Here is a 20,006-nt window from a genome sequence, read left to right on the forward strand (position 1 = left end):
TACACATTTAAGCAGATTAAATTCATCTTTATTTATCTACAGCTTTTACAATGTAAATTGTGTCATAGTCGCCTAACATAGAAGTCATTGTAAATTGAAACGCTGTCAGTCTAGTTTTCAGAGTTTCTTGCATAATTGATCATAAAAGTAATTTTGGTCACATTGATAAGACACAGATTTGAAAGGTGTAAATGGTGTGACGACCCCGGTATTCTACTTTGGATGTGGAAGATCCTGATTAGGTGCCATGGTTACTCCCCAATTGGTTCAAAGCATATAAATGCGAGAGTGAGCTAGCTTCTGCAGGATAGTGTGGCTACTGGCCGTCTTCGCATCAAGACCATCTCTTTATTTTGGCAATATTATGGTTTTGTTTGGCATTATTTATATGTGTAGTTAAAGTTAGTTATTTTCTTTATTTTCCCCTAGACATTTGTTTGTTTCTTGATTTGTTGTTTTATTAGTTGTGTATAATAAATAAGTTGCATATATAATTTTTTTGTTGTCTGAGCTCTTTTATGTTGCAACTTGAACGAGGGGGTCGTAACAATGGCCTATTTTTATTTGTATATATTCATAATTACAACAAAATGTTTCTCTAAAATTTGTTTAGCAGACAGGGAATACTATGGATAGAATACTATGGATAAGATACTGTGGATAGAATGAAAGAACCAAAAGGGAAAGCAAAGAAGGAGGTGTTTGTTTCTTTATTAACAACTCATGGTTGAGAAACATACATCCAGTTAGATCATTTTGTTCTCCTGATCTGGAATACCTTATGCTTCGGTGCCGACCACACTGGGCACCAAGAGAGTTCACAGCTGTTATAAATACAACACAAAGCAGGCGCTAAGGGAACTGAATGGGAGCATAAGCGAGCAGGAAACCACACACCCAGTGGCAGCGTTTATTGTTACAGGGGACTTTAACAATGCCAATCTCAGGAAAATCGCTCCAAAATACTATCACCATATCACCACAAACATGCGTGGTGACCGTATTTTGGACCACTTCTATTCTCCGTTCCGGGACGCCAACAAATTCCTCCCCCGCCCACCGTTTGGCATATCAGATGACTCTTTTGTTCTGCTCTTGCCTGCTTACAGGCAGAAACTGAAACGGGAACCACCCACCTTCAAGACGTTTCAAAGCTGGACGGACCAATCGGATTCCATACTTCAAGAATGTTTTGAACTTGTGGACTGGGAGATGTTACGGACAGCTTCTGATGACGACATTAAGGGCCTACTCACACTATGCCATCCGTACTGTGCCCAGGCCCGTTTCCTGGATCGTTTGAGAAGTGTGAGTTTCCCGGATCGTTGAGAAGACCCTTAGCTGAATCGGGCTCAAGCACGGTTCACTTGGCTGGCCCTAGCCCGGTTGGAAGAGAAGGGCCTGAGCGCGGTTCACTTGGCCGGTACGTTTGTAGTGTGAGTGCAAAACGTGCCAAAACCCGAAACTGAAAGAGAGACGTGACTTTAAGGGATTGTTTCATATGGATTTATTAATCATTCTTACTGTTCAGTGAACGCAAACTGCCGTAATTTATTAAAGACGCAGACAGTTGCGCGCCTTCAGCAAACCTCCTCATTCCTGCAGCACTAGGGCTTTATGATTGTTTATAAGCGCCTAAAGTGGCGGATCTGTTCGGCGAAATATCTGACTGCGTGTAAATGCATCCCTAAGGACTGTTTGGTGAAATATTTGACTGCATGTCACTGCATATCAAACGACTGAAACGATATAACTAGAGAAATCTCCACTGTGCTGCTGAGTGAGTGAGAGCGCTTCTCACTGAACAGCGCAGCAGCGATGACGTAAGCGTGCCGAGGCCCATTTGTGGTGTGAGTGCAGGCTGTCGGGGGAGACGGGAGGGGGGACAAGCGCGGTTTGGCCCAGTTCGAGGCAACTGTACCTAGTGTGAGTACGACCTAAAGTTTACTCAAGACACCGTTACATGCTTCATCAGAAAGTGTATAGAAGACACGGTCCCAACAAAAACTGTCCATATCTAAACTGTCTAAAAATCTGTCCCTAACCCAAAACCATAGATTAATGGCGAAGTTCGAACAGCCCTATTAGTGTGAACCTCCGCCTATAAATCCAGAAATGCTGAGGAACAAAAACAAGCAAACTACAACCTCAGGTAAACTATCAAAACAGCAAAACATCAATACAGAGGTACAAGGTATAGGGGAGGAGTATGTGGCAGGGACTTAATTACATCACAGACTTTAAAAGTAACAAACCCCTCACTGTGAACATTTCTGCGTCTCTCCCGGACGAGCTCAACTCGTTCTACACTTGCTTTAAAGCCCAGGACAGCACCCACACACTGTGCGCTCCGCGGCTGATACCGAAACAGTCAGCACACTCTATTTCTGTAGTGGACGTAACGAGATCTTTTCGGAGCATCCTGAAAGCTATGGCCCAGACCTCTCCCTCTCCCTCTCTCGGCCTGTGGTTCCCACATGCTTTAAGACAGCTACTATTGTGCCCATACTGAAATAATCTAAAACCACATGCTTAAATGACTGGCGTCCAGTTGCTCTGACACCCATCTTCAACAAGTGCTTTGAGAAGCTGATTAAAAAGCACATCTGCTCTGTACTGTCCGCTCACACTGACCCTCTGCAATTTGCTTACAGGAATAATCGCTACACTGATGAAGCAATTGCTTTCACCTTGCACACTGCTCTGTCTCACCTGGAAAATAAAAGCACATATGTGAGAATGCTGTTTGTGGACTACAGCTCAGTATTCAACACTTTAGTGCCTGCCAAACTAGTGGTGAAGCTCCAGGCTCTGGATCTACACAGCTCTCTGTGCAACTAGTTCCTGGACTTCCTTTCAAGCAGACTGAACAACATATCCTCATCCACACTGATCCTCAACACTGGTGATCCACAGGGCTGTGTTCTCAGTCCACTCCTCTACTTCCTGTAAACACATGACTGTACAGCCAAACACATCTCCAACGTCATTGTTAAATTTGCAGATGACACAACAGTGGTGGGCCTAATCACAGATAATAATGAGAGGGCCTACAGAGAGGAGGTACACACTCTGACGCAGTGGTGTGAGGAAAACCACCTCTCACTCAACATCAGCAAAACCAAGGAGCTGGTGGTGGATTTCAGGGGCCTGTTTCAGTAAGGAGGTTCAAACAACTTAGAGTTTAAACTTGAACTCTGAGTTGATTTACCGAGAGATTAAAAACTCAGAGTTTTCGGTTTCAGAACAGCTGATCTGAGCTGGGTCAATCAACTTCGAGTAGACCAACTCAGAGTTAAGCGCGCACACCGTTACTTTAAAAAGGCATTATCAATGGAGCGCAGACATTACGAGTGACTATGGCAACATCTTATAAAAGAGATCACCATTTCTTTCTCCAGCTGAACTTGATGTTCTCATGCAAAGTTATAGCAAATATGAGTGTATATATTTAAAAAGAAGCAACCATCAGTGAAGAAGAGACAGTTAGCGTGGGAAAACAGCTGCTCAAGTTAATGCCTAATTTCACTTTTTAAGTATTTAAATATTTAAGTATAATAAAATAAGTAATGTAATTTGTGACGTTTATATTTTTTTTCTAAACTTTTTTATACATTTATTAGTTTTAAATGATTTAACAGTGCACTTGTGTGTCTGCCTTTTTTATTGATCAAGTGATAGAGGTTAATATAACATTTAGAAGGTAAGCAGTACTAAAAATAATTTTTAGAAAGAATAATAATCCCATTAATCTAGTTACAGTGCGTGTCGAAGGTGAATTTAATTTAATTATTTATTAAAAAAGGATAAGCCATTCTCGTACAGTTCTTCTGTGTGTGACTAAAATGTAGGCAATAGCCATGTTTCCATCCAAATATATTACATAAATTTATGTGCAAAACTGGAATATTGCATAAAAGATGCAAATAAAATTCCATCCAACGAGTCAAAGAGAAAAAAAATCATCACTTCCTGATTAAACTGGCACCAAATATCAACAGTAAAAACAGAATTTACTGTGGTAGAAGAAGCTGCGTCAATTAATTCTTTATTTAGCCTAATTAATGTACTTGCGCCTCGATGTCAGAAGACAATGCTGAAACACAATGAACACATGGGGGCGTCTGAAGCCATGAGACGCGGAGACTCTTGACACGCACCAGACATTCGGAGGTAATTAATAATATACACTAATACTGAAACAGTTAAGGCATTTTAGAATGACTAAAACAATATTTAAGACACGTTACAGTGTGCCCAGCCTGCTGGTTTGTCCATTTACACACATTTTCATTATCATATGATCATGATCTTTTTTTAATGTACATACTGTAATTTGTTCAGTAAAAGTGTTTCCATCGTAGTTTATGCGCACATTTTTTATCGAATAAAAGTTTATCCTACTCAGTTATGCGCGTGTTTTATGCATATTTTAAAAAGTTATGTGCATCATGACATTTCTATCAATCGTTTTTATGCACGTATCCAAAATGAGCATTAAAATAGGTGGGTGGAAACGTAAGACTAAGGCGAGAAATACCGCTTCATCTTTAAAAAAGGGGAGGAGACCGACAGAAACTCCGAGTTTAGAGAATAAAACCTGCTTCTGACCAGGTTAGATTCACAGAGTAAGTTACCACAGTAACTGACTCTGAGTTAAAGTTAACTCTCTTTCAGAAACAGGCTTGACTTACCCTGCTTTCTCGAGTTTAACAAACCTGCCATTTTGAAACGGAAAACTCAGAGTTTCTCTCATTTCAGGGTTAAAATACTCTGAGTTTTCAGTTAACCTCCTTTCTGAAACAGGCCCCTGGTCTTGTTTTCCCGTGTTTTGTTCTTAGCCCTGTTTATCCTTGTCATCCTGTTTAGCCGCCTGCCTTACGACCTATTGCCTGTTTACTGACTACGATTCTGGATTGTCTACATATATCTGTTTGCTCCCATATTGACCACTACTTGCCTGACTGTGAATAAAACCTGCATATTGGATCCTACCTCCTGTTGTGGTGTTACTCCCCGGCGTTACACAAGTATAATTGCAGGGGTATGTATGACCACAGATGTTGTAATAATTTTAGTGTTGTTGCTAAGTAGTTAAACAAATATTCTTAGAAAATTACAGCTTGATCTAAATATGTTCCAACTAGGCACCTTCCTTTAGGTGATGCATTTATATTTTTGTCACCGACTCGGTCCCAGTCACTCCCCTCGCTGGCCAGCAGAGGCCACCATCTCCGTACTTCTAAGCATTACATCATCCACTTGCACTGATCCAGCACACCTGAACTGAATCCCGCTAATGACCCACGTACCCTTTATAAGCCGCACTCAAACACTCAGTCTTTGCGAAGTCTTGTTCAGCCCCGGCCAGCATTACTGAGCGTTATATCCTGCCTGATCTCCTGTGTATTACTTCAGCCCGTTTCTGACTGCTTTGCCTTCTGCCTGCCCACGACATAAGCCTGTTACACGGACTCTGATACTCGCTGCCTGCCCTCGACCCAAGCCTGATACACGGACTCTGAATCATGCCGCCTGCCTCTGACCCATGCCTGATAATTCACTCTGTGTCTGTCAGCCGCCAGCCCTAAGACCTTTATTGCTGTTGTTGTTGTATGTTCGCACCTTTTTGCATGTTGATTGTTTGAGTGAAAGTGTGACTAATAAATACTGCATAATGGATATCTCCGTGTCAGTCTCCCCGTTACAATTTTTTGTTTTTTGTTAAGATTGAGTGATTCATCAGTGCAATCTTTTTTTTCACCCTATCTATATCAGAGCATAAGCTAAATGCCAGAAAAAAATTCATTATTGCAATACAGTGCAAAAGCAGCATAAAATACAGCCTCTAGTTAAATAATATTGGAAATAGAAATACTGCATATTCACCTTCTTGAAGAGTTTAGATCCATCCCAACAAACCAAACTACTTTTAATCTGAAAGGGCTCTTGACAACTACTGACAGTAATTATTAGTTCAATGAGGGTTGCATAATCTGTTAGACTGATATTAATTGGTTTCTATTGCCATCCCTTTTTGAAATTCTACAAATTAAATTTCCGCACTTTTGATTACAGGTGGCAATTGCTTCGGAGGGAGAACTGTATCAAGTTCCAGCATATATCAATGGAACAACACTCCAATGCTATTCAAAAGAATTAAAACAGTTTCTTGTCTCCTTCCCCAGTTTTAAGATTATCAGAATGAAGAAGGAACACAAGCTGTTGCCTATGAAAAAACAAGTTCAGGCGTTGATCTTTGTTTCCTTGTATCTTTCTTTCTTCATTTCAATTGAGTAAATAATTAAGCAGCTTTTTTTTCCCATCTGTTCAATTGTTTATAATTATTGTGTGATACAAGTTTGTAAGAAAGTTTGTTTGAGAGTTTGTTAATAAATGTTAATAATAAATAATTGTTATTGAAGTTGGTGAAATTCATGTTTTTGCTTGTGCTTATTATGGTATGCACTTTTACAAGTACTTTGAACTTGAAACAGCTAATGCTGTTACAGCATATTTAATTACTTTGTAACTAAAGGGAACAAGGCTTCACTTTATTTTACAACCCGCAAATGCTGTATTTACCTTATAACTACAGGGAACAAGGAGGGAACAAGCTGGACTTCAACGCACAAGTGTATATTTGAACAGTAAGAACAGAAAACTACAGCTGCAGTTTTAATTGATTGAATGAAAAATTGCACACTACATTTTTCAATAAAACATCAGCTATTCACTAAAATGTAACAGTTGGTCCCTCCGTTCTGCAGACAGCAGTAAAAATGCAAGCCTGTTGTAATCGGCATTAAACCCTGACCGTATATCATGCAAAAGTATTTGTTGATAGTGTTGTTGAGAAATTGCTGGTGATGGTGAGATCGACGAGTAAGCTTTCACAAGGTAAGTGGTGTATGAAAATATATATTTGTATTGAATTGCAGATTTAAAATACAAACAATATACAATACGGGTTGTGAATCTTTTGTTTAGTAAACAACCCTTATAAAAACCCAAGCACTGAATAAGGGTACTATTAATAATGTACTTAAGCAGGTGTTTGCAGGTTGCATTAGGTTGTGACCAACCTTGCATCGTTCTTTATATAATACTTAAAGAAAAGTACTCCGTAAATTTAATATACTTATGGGGTACTTTGCGTGTAGCACATCTGCTTGTTACCCCCTTATTACCCAAACATTACCCGTTTGTTCCTTTGCACTTTATAGAAAAGTACACTGTAAAATTAATTTACTTACAAAGTACTTTGCGTGTTGCATGTCTGGTTCTTACCCCCATATTACCCAAGCATTGCATATCTGGTTGTTACCCCCTTATTACTCACACATTACCCATTTGTTCCTTTGCACTTTATAGAAAAGTACACTGTAAAATTAATATACTTACACGGTACTTTGCGTGTAGCATGTCTAGTTGTTATCCCCTATTCACCCAAGCATTACAGTTTGTTCCCTTGTACCTACACGTACGTTCATTTTACTTATACCATACGTACAGAAAGGTACACCGTTATTTCACTGTACTTACGCGGTACTTTGCGGGTTGTAAAAGAAAGTGTTGCCAATAATTCTTGTAACATATATTTTGTTTACATTGCACTGAAAGGCACGCACAAATCTCACCATGAGATGTTTTCTACTGCTTGCGCCCAGACAGAGGCAAGCGCGTTGCCCTGCTTGTGCGCACATATTGTCATTCTTACATTAGAAATAACAAACTTGCAAGCGGAAAAGACCTGATATGCTATAGTTAATTTGATGTGTGTGGGTATTAGTCTCGGTGTACATACTTGGAACTTTAAACTAGTGCATAGTTTGCAAGTTGTCATGACTTTTTCGTGCAACAGAAAAGTTCGGCTGACGGGCCGCCAATTGAATAGCCCTGCCGTAGAGCCTCAAAATATGGTGTTTTATGGCTCTGTGGCTCAACGGACAGCTCATTGGTGGTCTAGGTGGCAATTGGAGCTTTTCAGAGGGGACAGTCTGCCTCTTTTTAGACTTTTCGAATGGAATCAGATTAGTCTCAAAAGGAATTCATGCAAAAGACACGATGTACACATGTGTAGCCAAATTCATGTGCATAAAACCAAATTCACGCGTAAAACATTTATTTATATTCACAAAAAATTTTCACGTGCTCAAAATAAAAATACATTTTCATAAAATACGTTTCACAAGGGCAAAACACGATGTATAAGATAAAATGTATAAGAGTGTACTTAGTTGGTCGAAGTACCTTTCTTGTAAACAGGAGATGCTGGGTTCAAGTCCTAACAGTGCCTAATGTTCATGTCCTAGAGAAGCTTCTTCTTAAGAATTGCAAGTGTTTTCGCAGCAAACTCTTCAGCAGTTAAGCTTCTTAACAAAACTCAAAATCTTAAAAGCGCTGCTCGTTCAAGTGGGCTCTGGACGATGACTTCATAATGCATGGTGTGGTAATACATAACAAATTGGAATTCAATATTTCAAGTTGAGACATTCACACATGCAGCGCTTCAACTATATAGTTTTTCTTTTCTTTTTTCATACAAACAATTAGCCCTTTTTATAACCATCAGGCGCTGTGGCTTAGTTGGTCAAAGTGCCTGTCTTGTAAACAGGAAATCCTGGGTTCAAATCCCAGCAGTGCCTTTTCCTCAGATACGTAGACCATAAATATTCAATTGAACTTTTGCACATATGAAATCTTTTTTGATGGCCAACAACAGCATGTATCTGAGCAAATTGATAGCACACTGGAGCACACAATGGATAGCACACTGGAGTTCAGGCCTAGAAATTGAGCCACTCAAAGTTTAAATGCTACCTCCCTCAGAGCTATATAAAACCAGCTTGACAGTTGACCATTCTTTTCAGTGCCTGGCGCCTAGCTGGTCAAAGTGCCTGTCTAGTAAACAGGAGGCTGTCTAGGCTGTCAATGGAGGCATTCAAAGGTTCTGGGTTCGAGTCCCACCAGAGTTATAAGCGATGTCCTTTTTCTTTACTGACTCAGGTGCGGGGCGTTTCCGACATTTTAGGCGTCTGTCCATCCCGTTTTGCTTCTTTCTTTCATTGCACAGTGCAGGCTCAGATACTAGGTAATCTACAATGACACTTATGACTTAAAGAGCCCTTATTATACATGAAATAGGGTCATATCTTGGTTGTAAGGGTCTCCAACAACAGTCTAATATGCATGCAAGGTCAAAAAACACTTTCATGGTCTTATAATCTGCATTTATTTTTACCTAATTATTTCAGCGACACCTGTATGAATCGTCCAGTGATTTATTTGTTCCCAAACCCCTCCTTAGCGCGAAGCTAATCTGCGCTGATTGGACCGATGACAGTCTGTTGCGATTGGTCGACTGCCTTCAGTCAGAGAGTGAAATGCACAATATAAAAGTAATCACAGTTCATACACGATCGATAGTGTAGGCGTGGATTTTAGCTCCCACACAAACACACACACCTCCGGATGACAACGCTCCCGCTTCCGCCCGCACCCGCCAGGTTTTAGCCTGAACCCGACCGCTCCCGCTTATATTTAGAATTTCTTGTCCCGGTGCCCGACCCGCCCCGTTTTTTGCCCGCCGTGCCCGATCCCGCTAAAGAGCGGGGGAGAACAACCGAAAATCACCCAGCTAAACAGTCCAGACAGCCAGACAAAGCTCTCTCTCTCATATGCGCGTGTGCGCACTAACACATACACACAAGCACCAAGCAGACACACAGGCAAAGCTCTCTCTCTGTCTCATTCGCATAGCAATATTCACGATATTGCTAGACAGCCCGCTCCCGTCCCAAATTAAACCCATTATCGACCGCTCCAGCGATTTATTCGGAAATTTATTCCCGCGCCGCAGACCTCTACCACGAAGCTCCGTACACAAAGCAGCACGCGTCGCGTTTTTAACGTAACTTTGCACGCGATAAGAGAATATAGCCAGTTAACCTGATACAGTAACAAATCACAACTAAATACATTTGCAAGCTAGAGTAAACGAGGCAACTTTAATCGCACGTACTTACACTTGAGAAATGGAGGAAGAAACTAATCCTGACATGTCCATCAGTAAGTTACTCTTTACTGATCCTTCCTTTAACAAACGCAGATGAAGTATTCTTTGTAGCATGTAGTTTCCAGAAGTTTCCAACTGCTTGGTTATAATGCTGATGTTTCATCTCTGGGTAGATACTCGATATAATATCCATCTGCAGTGTGACTTCAATCGACCAGCATGTTTGTGTGCGTGTGTTTGTGGGTGTGTGTGTGTGTCTGGGTTTCTGCGTCAGAGGGTGGGGCCTCAGGTTTGAAATCTCCCGGGTTTGCGCGTGCAGGTGAATAACTTGGTTTTGTTCGTACGTCATGGCGAAACACCTAATGACTCGGTATCAAGGCGACTCGTTTGAAGCACCATGAGTCGGCTTTTTTATAGATGAATCAACCGTTTAAAAACATTGTATTCTTACAGATTTAAGCCTTAGCTGGATACTTCACTTCACTTAGAGCTGTGTAACACACTACATGGAGGGGATTTTTCAAAAACCCATAATATGGGCTCTTTAATTGAGCTGTTTTAAACAAGGGAGATTAGAAAAAGGTGCAGTGCCGAGTAGGCTTGAGAAATGACTTGAAGACAACCTGTGGTTTTGGGCAAAAGTGGCTACCACCTATTGTGGAGATCAAACCTTTTGGATTTGTCATACAAGAGCCTCTTTATGAATGTGCAAAGTACCTAAGTGGAAAGCACAGTACATACTGCTTTTCCCCCACTGTCTTAAATGAGACTGAGTTTGAAAGTATTGTGTGTGGTTTTTTTTTTTCTTTTAGTGCTGAGAATGAGTTGGCCAGAGCACCTGTCTCGGGAAGAGCAGGTCCTAGGTTCAAATCGAAACTGCACCTTTTCCTCAGATTTTGGGAGAGTGGCTTTCTGATCTGAAACTCTTTGCATGGCCAATAGCATATGATTGCACAAAGGCCAGATTGCTAAATGGTTCTGCACACCGTAGAGCCTCGAAAGATTCTGTTTTATGGCTCTGTGGTGCAACACACAGCTCACCAGAGTCTAGGTGGCTACTAGAGCTTTTCAGAGGGGACAGTCTGCTTGTTTTTAGACCTTTCATGCTACCCATCAGTATACTTTCTAAGCTAGTGCTGTGGCTTAGTTGGTTAAAGCACCTGTCTAGTAAACAGGAGAGCCTGTGTTCAAACATCAGCAGTTCTGAAATCCATCTGAGACTGCTTGGATGGCAGAATGCTTGTACCTTTGTTGGGTTTGAAGAATGAAATGTGCTGCCCATACAATGGAAACTCAAAACACCACTTCATGTGGCTCTGTGGTGCAATGAACAGTGTGTTGGAATTCTAAGCTTGAAATTCAAAGATTGTGGGTTTGAGTCGCACCAGAGTCTGAATTTATGGGCTTTCTCCACTGTGTCCTTGCAAAACAACATGTGGCTCTTTAAAGAATTTCAGAAGCCTCCTTAATGCTTTATTCTTTGTCGTTCTGTTGGACGCTGCCGGCTCAGATATTACAGGTAAGTGCTGGGATTGAATGTAATGTAAATAGAGGTTCCAAAAAACACTTAACACATGATTAAGCATAGTTTAAACATTTTGCTTTGATCTTGAATAGAGGCCAGTATATCTGTTAGGTTTGAGAGATAATCGTCCAGACTCTAAAAGACCACGTATATCTTGTCTGCATTTTCTGCATCCTGACATGCTTGTTTTTGTTGTTGCTTTGTATTTTTCTTGATTCATTTTATTTATTTTTTTTGATCAAGCAAATGTGTCCTTCTCTGCCTGTTGTGGCACTGTAGCTTAGTTGGTCAAAGTGCCTACCTTGTAAACAGGAGATCTTGCTTTCAAATTCCAGCAGTCCCTTAGTGCAGCTAACGATTGTGATTCTATTACAGAGTTAAATGAAATGAATCATGACATTACATAACTTTGAGGCGTAATGGATAGAGCAACAAACAGAGTTAACAACACATGTTATCTTTTGTTAGGCACTTAGTGCAGAACGTTATGCCTGCTGTTCAGCTGTGGCACTGTGGCTTAGTAGGTCCTGACTTGTAAGTAGGGTTGGGTACCAAAACCCGGTGCCATTATAGCACCAGTACCTTGGTAACCGGTATGTACCGGTATTAAATCAGCGTATGAATTTTGGTGCCTAATTTCGGTGCTGTGGCAAAAACATAAGAAGCATCAAAGGGGTGCATGAAAAAAGGCACACATAGGCGTAGTGTCACAGCATCACTAAACATTTAATTCTAAACAACTTTGAGGAATACGGACATCGATATCAGGTGTTTGTTATTGTCGCTAGGGAACAAACGCATGCAACAGCCTGGTTTTCGGCGAGAGCGACACTCTTCAGATCTACACGCGTGATCACGTTCATCCAGTTTGCGTAAACTAAGCATTCTAAAGCGCATTTTACAAGCAAGGATTCTTAAACAGCAAACCCAGGTACCCCTGGGAGACATTATTAGAAGACATGGAATCAGCTTTCACTGCTATGCAGATGATACTCTATTATATATTTCAAGTAAACCTAACAATACATCCGAACTGTTTAATCTAACTGAGTGTATTAAAGATGTTAAAAACTGGATGACCAACAATTTCCTTTTCTTAAACAAAATTATTACTTATTGGGTCTAAATCCTGTACACAGAATATTTCACAACTCAACCTGCAATTAGAGGGATACAAAGTTAGCGTTAGATCTACTAAAACACATAGTATATCTTTTGTTATTAATTACATAACAAGAAAGAAGCCTTTAATGGGGTAGATAATGTACATATTTGCTCACCTGGGTTCGAATGGAGTTAGCTATTTCTCTTTAACTTTCTTTTTTAACTTTCTGTATGAAACATCAAACAGACACAGGTTCTGCTGTCAAACCTCCACAAGTTTTTCCTCCATTTCTTGGGTCAAAATAAACCGAAAATGAGCGCTTTTAACTTCTCCCCCAACCTCCTGCTGGCCTGCAGGTATTCACACTAGAGTAAATGCTGCTCTCTCATTGGCTGTAGGCAATCGCCAATGTTATTTTCAGTTAAATCCCATTTCAGGCGGCATGATTTGAATTGTCGACAGCTCCAGATATTTAGATGTTTTATTCCAAATATCGCACTGGCATCGGCGACTCATCAGCGATTCTCTCACATAATGTTATGATACATGAATGTGCCCCATGCAGGTTTTTGCATCTTGTTTATAAACACTGTGAACAGCAGCTACACTATTTATTCTCTTTATTCTCTATCTTCACCTGGGGATACTCATCCCGAAACCCCCAGAGACTTTGCAGTGCCACTGATGCAATCCAAGACCAGCAACAAGATGATCCCAAGGTTTCCATAATCCTGGACCAGGCCGTATCCTGAGCAGCTGCTGTGGTGGTCATGGAGGAGTGGAGAGCATGAGACTAGAGATCTGCGCGGGACTAAATTTTGAATCCCGCTCCCCCCCGCACCCGCCAGGTTTTAGCCGGAACCCGACCGCTCCCGCTTAAATTAAGCACTTGATGTCCCGCTGCCCGACCCGCCCCGTTTTCTATCCGCCGCGCCCGATCCCGCTAAACAAGCTGTCTGTATAAACACACACACGCACAGCACCAAGCACAAACACAGGCAAAGCTCTATCTCTCATTCGCGCACGCGCGCACACACACACACCTCTCATTCGCGCGTGCGCATACATACACACACACACTGCAACAAACAAGCTAAACACAGCATCGCGCTATTTCATTTACACACATACATAAGCGTGCTCACTCGGGAGTCGAAAGCGATATTGCTAGACAGCCCGCTCCCGTCCCAAACTAAACCCGTTACCGACCGCTCCCGTGATTTATTCAGAAATTTATACCCGTGCCGTAGAAATCTGGTTGGGTCCCGCGGGACAGCCAAGGAAATGCAGACCTCTACATGAGACTGATTCCTGTGACGCTCCAGGGACAGAAGAGTCTTCGTTGAGGTCCAGCATTCTCCAGCCTCCGGCGCCTAAACTGCAGCTCTGCACAGGACGTTTGGCCATAGGAGAAATAGTCATGCCCAACTGAGCCTGGTTTTTCTCAAGGTTTTTAAATTTTTCGCTTTTGTCAATTGGTGAAGGTTTTTTCCTCGTCGCTGTCGCCACTGGATTGCATGGTTCGGGCCCTGCAGAGCTGCGCATCGATGGATTTGCTCTTCAGTGTTTGAACTCGCAGTAGTGACTATTAAAACACACTGAACTGAACTTAAACTCTGAAATCTGAACTGACACTGTTTTAATTTACTATGATCTTCTATGTGAAACTGCTTTGACACAATCTACATTGTAAATGCACTATACAAATAAAGGTGAATTGAATTGGATTTCCATATTTTGGGGATTTTAGCAAATCTCACTATAGTCTGGGCCTGTTTTTTCGAAAGTAATCCACTAGGATTTTGCATAACGGATTGGATCAAATTTTTAAAATGGGGTTTTCAAAATAAAAATAAAAAGGGATTACATAATTAAATTAATTAAACTTGATCAATTAATCCAATCTTGGTTTTGAGAGTTTGGCCTCGTGAAATAATCCCCAAAAAGCTGTCAAAATTGAAAAAAAAAAAAAAACTTTGTTCTGTCACTAATTGATTGTTTTAAGAATTTTTTTTAGTGATGCCTGCAATGATTACAGAATAACCAAAAAATTGCAAAGAATGGCAAGCACTGATTTTTAAATCACTTTCAACAATTGTAAAAAGAGACAGAAAGGGCAGAAGCTGAGCTTCGTCTGGCAAAGGAACAACTGACTCTGACCAAACTGCAGTAAACCAAGGCCAGACTTGAGATCCGCCTCCTAAAGGCTCTGCTCAGACATGCTGGTCTCTCCACATCAGATGAGGAAGTCTGAAATTATCGTGGAGGTTTTGACATTAAGTCCTTTTTGTAATTCAATACATCTATATTTGAAACTTGTTATAAATATCCTCAATGTACAGTGTTTGTGTTGTAGGTCTCAGTTGAGCGGACTGCTGGAAGACCATGGGTTTTATCTTGTTTTTAGTTTTTAGGCATTTACAACAGAAAAAGGTGCGTTCAACTTCATGCAGCGCTGCACAGATAGATCGAAATCTGTCTTAAAGTGGTGCATGCTGGTTAGAAATTTTGTCAGGATTGATGCTGCGCCGACGCCACGTGACTGTCACATGTGGCATCAAAGTACTGCGACATCGGTCCAAGATCAGACAACTGAATCAGACCGAGCAGCGTCTGAGGAGCGACTGCTGGAACTGCGATGACGACTCTGATATTACACGATTGGCCGAGTTCCCCACATGACAACAACCACGTGTGTTTCAAGTTTATTATTGGACAACTTTCGATTCAAAAGTTTCAAAACAAACAATTCACTTTTCATGCCCTCTCTATCTTGTATATATCATGCTTATTAAAAGATATTAAAATATTAAATTATTAAAATAATTAACATTATTAAAATATTTTTTACTGCAGTAATCATGTTTTGTTAAATAATTTGTTTAGAAATGCAAGATTGTTGGGTTTATTTCCTACTTTTTTTATACAGACTATTTACTGCATTCAGCTCCATGAACGATTTAAACGATATATTAGTGAATAACCTAAATATTAACTCAAATTAGTCTTAAGGACTTGAAATAAAATAATGATCATCACTGATCCTGACACCCTAAAGTTTTCTTGACAAATTAAGTTAAAGAACTATTTTATTAAATAATTATAAAATGATTTATATAATTATAAAATATATTTTATTTCCTGTCAGGCCGTTTATACACACGTTTTAAAAGTGACATTGATGTACCTGCTTTTTCAGGGAAACCTCTACTAAGGGTGCTTTCACACCTACAGTTTTGTTTCGGAACCTGTCTCGTTTCCCAGTTAGCGCGGTTCGTTTGGCATATGTGAACAGGGCAATCACGCTCTGTTCCACGCCAAAGTAATCGCTCCGAGATCGCCTGAATAAGGTGGTCATGGCTCGATTGAAACAAACCCTGGAGCGGTTCAATTGCAGTGAGAAAGCAATCCGATCATGGTTATATCATAGTGTTTTATGGATATGTAATAAGCTTACGGCTATATGAAGAGAGAATTATAAGTAGGGCGGGAAGTTTCGCGAGTCTCCGGATGCCCGCAAACGAGTGATGATCTCCCGGTAATCTTGCGTCTCCCTCCCGGTCCTCAAATAGGCATCGTCGCGCACCCATCTCACCCCTCCCCACCGCATCTTTCCTCAGACACGTCGCGCGCACCCTGTCAATCACCACCAAACTACCACCTCTCCTGACAGCTGAGCGGGACACTGCAAAATAAACCCTGACACTCCGACCAATGTGAGGAGAGTTTACTCGCACGTGACAAAACTTTGCATTGTGAAAGTGAACCGCTCTAAGAGCAAAGAGCAACAATGTAACATTTGTAATCTCTGTTTCAGAACAACTGAATCGATCCACAGGTGTGAAAGCACCCTTAAAGTGTAGCTCATTTATTTTAGGAATGTCTTTTTGTTCAATCTTTTTATATTAAAGTGCTTTTTTGAAAATGCTTTCATTATCCAAAATAATCTTCATCATTGTTTAAGACTTAATCAAAACACCTTGTTTAGGGTTTTACACTAATATATATTGGAAAGTTTAAAAGCCAAAAATGTAAATAAATGTAAAGCCCTTTAGCATATTCAAACAAGAAGTATTAGCCTAGAGGGATGTTTAAACTCCTAAAATGTGTGCTTATTGCCTTGTATTTAATAGGCCTGTTCATTTGTATGTTTATATTACGCTCTCGCTTCCCCTTTTTAATAATTATTTATAATTATTGTTCAAAAATGAACTATAGTTTGTAGAGACTGTATTCTGTTTTATTTGTACTGTAAATCTTTTGTTGTTATAAATAAATAAATGATTGACGGCTTCGTTATCAACTTCGCCCCTGCCTGCGCTCGGCTAATCTCGTTGATCACCGGCTGCAGTTGAGGTTCATGTCAATTGCATCTATAATAACATGGAGTCCTAGTAATACCACATCACGGGGGTGATTTGTAATCGCACTGGCACTGATAATATTTTAAATGGGCTGTGAAAAAATGTGTATTTTGGAATATAGTTTTTATGAATTACAGTGCGAGTTAACTATTTTGCAGTATGTTGTGTATTTTGTAAGATTGTTTAATTGTTTTGTTTATGTAATTTGTTGGGACTACAATAATGGTATGTTCCAGGAAGGGGTGGGGCCTAGACTTTAAAATGGCTGAACCTGAAGCAGTAGCATGTGGGAGTAGTATGAAATATTGGGAGTGTGTGTGTGTGCGTGTGTGCGTGCGTGCGTGCGTGCGTGCGTGTGCGCGCGCGTGCGTGCATGGCTGAATGTAAAGCTTTTTTGTTGTTGGTCTTTTTCACCACAACTTGAGTGGAAAGTGTATTTTGTTTGTTTTATTTGAGAAAATGTAAAGCAATATATAAACAAGCTAAATAAGACTTATTCATGCACATTTCAATAACCATCAAGGATAAAATGCTCAGAAAAGCCATGGGCTTTTTTACACTAAGTTGCTATATTAAAAGAAATGCAGAAAAAAACTAAAATTTGAATGCAAACTACATCAGCTCAGCTACTCACTATATAAAAAAAAATCTGTCAATGTTTTTTTTTGTTTTGTTTTTTTAAATACTTTCCACTTGAATCTCTTTAATACTCCCAAGTAATTAATAAAGAGCAGGGGCCGTACCGTATGCATAAAACTTCTTAAAATGCTCCTAAGAGTAGTCTTAAACTTTGACTTAAATATCAAAAAATTCTCAGTAAGAAGTAGGACTTTTTTTTTTTTTTTTCAGAAGTATGAGAGATTTATAAAGAATCTAAAAGCCACTTTCAGTAGAGTTTGAGAGTGATTCTTAAGTTCTGACTTAAGTGTTGTAAATCAAGGACTACAATGACTAAAACACAAAATGGCTGCCCTTGACCTTTGAATCAATATATCAATCTATCAGGAGCCTGCAAGGATGAAGTCAAAGCAGCACGACACCATTCACTGATAAATTAACACAAAATTATTCAACATACTAAAATATCATTAAGAAGCAGTTTTGTGTTATGTGAAAAGAAAATACAAACTAATACAAACATTTTACATAATCGTGCACAAATTGATTGATTGCATGGACAAATGTGATGCTTCTTTAGTTACTAAGCTGATAAGTCACATAATTAGGCTGGCTTGTGTAGCAAGCCAGACTACTGTTATCCTATTAAACTTAATATTATATTTATTATTCTTCTTCTGAGACTAAAAATTAAACTCTCTCGTCCTAGGCCTTTCAAGCTATGACCATCAAACTCGGGTCAGACCTCCGAACTATTCTGACTCGAGTTGCTATATCCTTTCCGACTTTCGGTTTCCCGAAAAACGTCCCGGGACCGTCGGAAAAATCCCATAGACGTAACATTGGATCAAACTTTGTGACCTAATAACTCCGCATCAGAATGTCACACAGACTTCTAACTGGGCTCATTTAACTCAGACTATCAAACTGCCAATGACTGATCACCTTTAAACTTTCTGGCCACGCCCTAGCAACCACTTTTGGACCCTAGAAACCATCCCATAGACTTCCATTGCAAAAGGCTCTCATTGACTTTACATTGGATCAAACTTTGTGACCTCATAACTCTGCATCAAACTGTCCTACAGACTAATGGCTGAGCTCATTTAACTCAGTCTAGCCAGCAGCCAATCACTGATGGCCTTTTAACTTTTTAGCCACACCCTAACAACCAGATACTGCACCCTAGCAACTGTCCCATAGACTGCCATTAAAGAGGTTCAGACTGATATTGTCATGCTGCAGTGTGATAGAGACATGGGGGTTGTTTTTAACTGTTCATACTGGCAAGAAGCTTTGATACATCATCAGTCTAAGCTGTCAATCAACTCCATAGCAACAAAACAGAGTAACCTAGCAACGATATGGCACCAGCTATATCTCAGCATCAGAACTTCGTAGAGAGGCGGGGGTTGGCTTGTTTGACTCATGCTCGAACACCATCCATCTATCTATCTATCTATCTATCCATCATGCTAACAACATGCTAATTCATGCTAGAATCATGCTAGCTACATGCTAATTCATGCTAGAATCATGCTAGTCACATGCTAATTCATGCTAGAATCATGCTAGTTACATGCTAATTCATGCTAGAATCATGCTAGTCACATGCTAATTCATGCTAGAATCATGCCAGTCACATGCTAATTCATGCTAGAATCATGCTAGTTACATGCTAATTCATGCTAGAATCATGCTAGTCACATGCTAATTCATGCTAGAATCATGCCAGTCACATGCTAATTCATGCTAGAATCATGCTAGTTACATGCTAATTCATGCTAGAATCATGCTAGTCACATGCTAATTCATGCTAGAATCATGCCAGTCACATGCTAATTCATGCTAGAATCATGCTAACAACATGCTAATTCATGCTAGAATCATGCTAGTAACATGCTAATTCATGTTAGAATCATGCTAACAACATGCTAATTCGTGCTAGAATCATGCTAGTAGCATGCTAATTCATGTTAGAATCATGCTAACAACATGCTAATTCATGCTAGAATCATGCTAGTAACATGCTAATTCATGCTAGAATCATGCTAACAACATGCTAATTCATGCTAGAATCATGCTAGTCACATGCTAAATCATGCTAGAATCATGCTAGTCAAATGCTAATTCATGCTAGAATTGTGCTAACAACATGCTAATTCATGCTAGAATCATGCTAGTAACATGCTAATTCATGCTAACAACATGCTAATTCATGCTAGAATCATGCTAACAACATGCTAATTCATGCTAGAATCATGCTAGTAACATGCTAATTCATGTTAGAATCATGCTAACAACATGCTAATTCGTGCTAGAATCATGCTAGTAACATGCTAATTCATGCTAGAATCATGCTAACAACATGCTAAT

The 20,006-nt window shown here is 40.0% G+C and overlaps 1 protein-coding gene and 1 non-coding gene across 2 annotated transcripts in view; one reads left to right on the top strand and one right to left on the bottom strand.

Annotated features, from left to right (window-relative positions):
* LOC110439461 (uncharacterized) overlaps window positions 1-20,006 on the bottom strand; it is a 1,085,403-nt gene that overhangs the window by 613,633 nt on the left and 451,764 nt on the right. The window lies entirely within an intron of this gene.
* Window positions 8,575-8,648, top strand: trnat-ugu (transfer RNA threonine (anticodon UGU)). The gene has a single exon. It is a non-coding gene; the product is annotated as a tRNA-Thr (tRNA).

Source organism: Danio rerio, chromosome 4 (genome assembly GCF_049306965.1).
Source record: "Danio rerio strain Tuebingen ecotype United States chromosome 4, GRCz12tu, whole genome shotgun sequence".
NCBI classification, from domain to species: Eukaryota; Metazoa; Chordata; class Actinopteri; order Cypriniformes; family Danionidae; genus Danio; species Danio rerio.